Source organism: Colletes latitarsis, chromosome 2, assembly GCF_051014445.1.
Source record: "Colletes latitarsis isolate SP2378_abdomen chromosome 2, iyColLati1, whole genome shotgun sequence".
Taxonomy (NCBI): domain Eukaryota; kingdom Metazoa; phylum Arthropoda; class Insecta; order Hymenoptera; family Colletidae; genus Colletes; species Colletes latitarsis.
Genome location: NC_135135.1, coordinates 3534658 through 3538514, shown reverse-complemented (window position 1 = coordinate 3538514; position 3857 = coordinate 3534658).

Sequence of the window (3857 nt, the reverse complement as noted above, 5' to 3'; positions counted from 1 at the left end):
TTTGGGTTAAGTTTTACTGCAAGATATTATTAAAGTTATTACAGCTACTTATCTTCAAAAATAGAACCAAATTCACCAATAAGTAGTGTGGTGTGAATGATGGGGTGTTTGGATGTAAGTGCGAGCTTCTTTTGCTCTGCAGGTTCGAACCCTGCTAAAAGAAATCTTTTTTTTTTTAATTATATTTTAATCGTACACTAAATGTGACATTATATTTTTGTCTGATCTTCGAATATTTTTTTTTAAAGTTGAATTTACCAATTACATTTAACATGTGTTATTTTCAATATATGAAGTACATGAATCTGGATGGTATTTTTCGTAAAAACAGTCAAAACATAAAAATTTTAAACACCACGTACATCTAATGAAAATTCTGTTTTCACAGAAATTACAAAATTTTGTATTTAACTCTGATGGAAAGGCCGCTTCATTTACATTGATATAATGTGAATGATTTTCGGATTTCGATTTACTTGTACCTCGTACTTTTTACCTTGTACTTCAGGTAAAAAGGGATATAACTGGCTAAAACAGTTTTATGATAGTACCTGCTAACTCATGTTACTGTTCTAAAATGAAACGCTATGTTTTGTACCTTTAAAAATATTCGACTATGTCCTTTTCAAATTTAAAATCCAACCCATACTTTGTATCATACTGGCAAACGGGATCACTATTCCTTTGTTTTTAAACGGTTTGATGGTGGGGATCTCGTGACTATTGCTCGTATGTACATTAATCAAAAATTAATGTATCTACGAGCTCTTTTTTCATTACATTAGTTTAAACATTTCAATATTGCACATTGCATAATTAAATAACAATTTTTTACATTTCCCTCCTGATGGAAGAGACCACCACTTTCCCGTGGTTTCCATTGAACGGTATCGTGCACGTTATTAATTTTTATGGATCGATACAATCATTTTTTTATGCAAAATTAAGCCAAATCAAACATATGTATAATATTTAGTTCGTCATAACAAATTGATATCGTTAACTCAAAATATATCGAGGAAAATCATTATTAATTAATTTCTGCAACTATTAATTCTACTTTTTTGTTTATGTTATAAAAATAAGAATTCTTCTTATTGAAAAATGCCACAACGTGCACGATACTGGCAAAGAGTGGACTCTCATTTTAATTTATTAATTTTCAATCTTAAAGAATTTTGATTTTGAAAAATCGTATTATTAATATGCATATGTACGCTCATACATGGGAATAATAAAAAAAATTTCTTTTTTTTCAATAATTAAAATATGATCAGCGGGTCTTAAAACGTGTATTTCCGTAAAATAAATTTTACAAAATTTTTTTTCCATTATGGGTACTTTGCTTATGTGCGCCTACATAGGTCGGAAAATAAAATTGCCTGGGCAGTCGAAAATCACGGCTCGAGATTCCAAATCGTATGCCGTAGACGGGAGGTCGGATTTCAGTTGTTAAGAGCGAGAAGGCAAATGTGAGCCTTTCTCTCTCGACTCTCACGAGGCGGACCGAAATTACTTCGGGCAGCTTCGGAGAATCGAGAAAGAGGGCATGTGTCAGTTTGCCTTTGTCGACTTTCCGAAACTCCACGAGCTCACGTATGCGTGATCTGGCATAGTGTGAGAAAGCATCTTCGGTGCTTTTCTGGCATCTCTGCCTCTATGTGGCAAGGGTTCAGTCGGTGGCCCTATATGGGGTCCCCATCAGGGCGGACGACCTGGCGTCGTCCCGACGCCCATGAACCTTCTCGTGCGGTCGCATGCAGTGATGTATCGTCATCGCGTCGACCATCGCGCGGGGGTGGGGGTGATCCCGGGAGTGCAGGAACCTGCTTGGGGCGATTTGAAGCGCCAGGCCCGGCAGTTCGTGGTGCTCGCGTGACAGGAGCAGTTGGCTCTGTCAAGCGCGGGGCAACGGACAGTCGGGGCTGTTCGGCCACTCCTGAGTGAGTGACTGGACAGTGGCCATTGAAGCCTTACTTACCGGATGGCACAGGTATTCTCCGGGCATGGCAGCTTCGGGAGATACCTGTGCCGAATAGGTCCGACAAGTGGTGCAGGGTCGGACCGGATGAGGGTAGGAGTTCCTCCCCAATTCGAGTTCGGCGCACGTAGAGGCACCCTCGGTGGCCTGGTGCGGCCATGAGCTCACAGCCGCCACTAAACGCGGCCCCGGGACGAATGGCGCGGAACGAAGTGGTCTTGTCCTGCCGCCATGAGACATCGTGACTGTCGGGGGGACCGTTTGCCCCCCCGTGGATGGGCGCAAAACGTGGGCACGGGGAGGATATCGGAAGTATGCTTCGAGCGATTCCCAGTACCCTCCCGAATCGTGCGGAAGGGTCACTGTGAGGTTTTTAGTGGGCAGGTACCGCGCCCGTCATTCCATGGGCGCGGGGAATCCCACACACCCCTTCCGCCTCTCTCCAAAGAGGTGGGAGGGAGTCTTTCGAAGATTTTCCCCACGAAAAAGAGGCCTAGTGCATATTTATTATTTCGCGGTGTCGTTACAAATGGTCCTACGTGATCTACATGCACGCTTTCAAACGGTCTCCGTCCCGGAGGTATAAAGTGCAACTCTCCCTGACCTGGCCCCACCCTCTTTTTAATAAGAATACATTCTAAACAATTTCTTATGTACATTCGAACGTAACGCCGCAATTTCGAGAAAGAATAATAAGTTTCTATCTGCTTGACTGTTTTATCAACACCGAAATGACTTGATAAGTCATGATGTTGTTGCGACGGATTGAAGATGCATCGTTGCGGCATCGTGAAGGCTGTTCCGCAACGATGTGAAGCTGCCCCTTCGAACGAGCGGAAGAGAGATCCCATGCCTTCCGGTTGCTGAGGAACCGGCAACAGTTTGAAAGATTAGAACTACGACAGACCTCGTAGAGTGCAGACGTGTCTAAAGCCATATTAATAATGTTTCTAGTTCGTGTTTATAAGTTGTGTGTTACATTGTATTTCTTGTGTTATTATTAGTTCATTAAGGAACGCCTCGTCCCGACACAACAATATCTTATTACTAAGGATTTACGCATCGCCTTTGGAGCCACGTACAATTTGCGCTCCAAATCATTCTTAACGACTTTCTTAAACAACAACCCATCACGCGACACATATTCACTAATCTTTCTTTTTTCTTCTTCGTCACGTGCTGTTACTCTCTTTCGCAGAATTGTCACTAGTTCTAGTATCCTTGGATCTGATCTTTGAAAAACTAATATTTCATCCTCTCGCGTTTCTATGTTTAACACTATACCATTTCGCGTTTCGTTCACTGTTCCATCCACAAGCGCTCTCGACAGGGCATCTACATGTTTCATCGCATCGCCACTTTTATGTTTAATATGAAAGTCCAACTACGACAATTGACACATCCATCTAGTGATCTGAGAATTTTTGGTTTTCCAAGCATTCATACAGGGTGTCCACGCTAAAGTATTGACAGTCGCGATATTTCAATAACTGTAGCGTCGTTTTTTCGTCGTAAATTTTCGTTTACGCCAAAATAGAAATCCCATTTTATCCTGCAATTTATATATAAACAATTTTTTCGTATCATCAATAGTTATTGAAATATCGCGACTGTTACACTTTAGCGTGGACACCCTGTATGTACTAAACATTGACAATCAGTTATAAAAAAAGTAATTCCGATTAAAAACGATCTTAACCGATGTAACGCCCACGCTATTGCCAGTAATTCCAGACGACTGGAATGGTATTTCGCTTCACATTCGTTTGTACATCGACTTATTGCATACATGATCCGCAAAACATCATCCTTTTTGTCCGCTTGTATTAATATCGCGCCTATTCCGATCGTGGACGCATCCCTATGTAACTCCGTA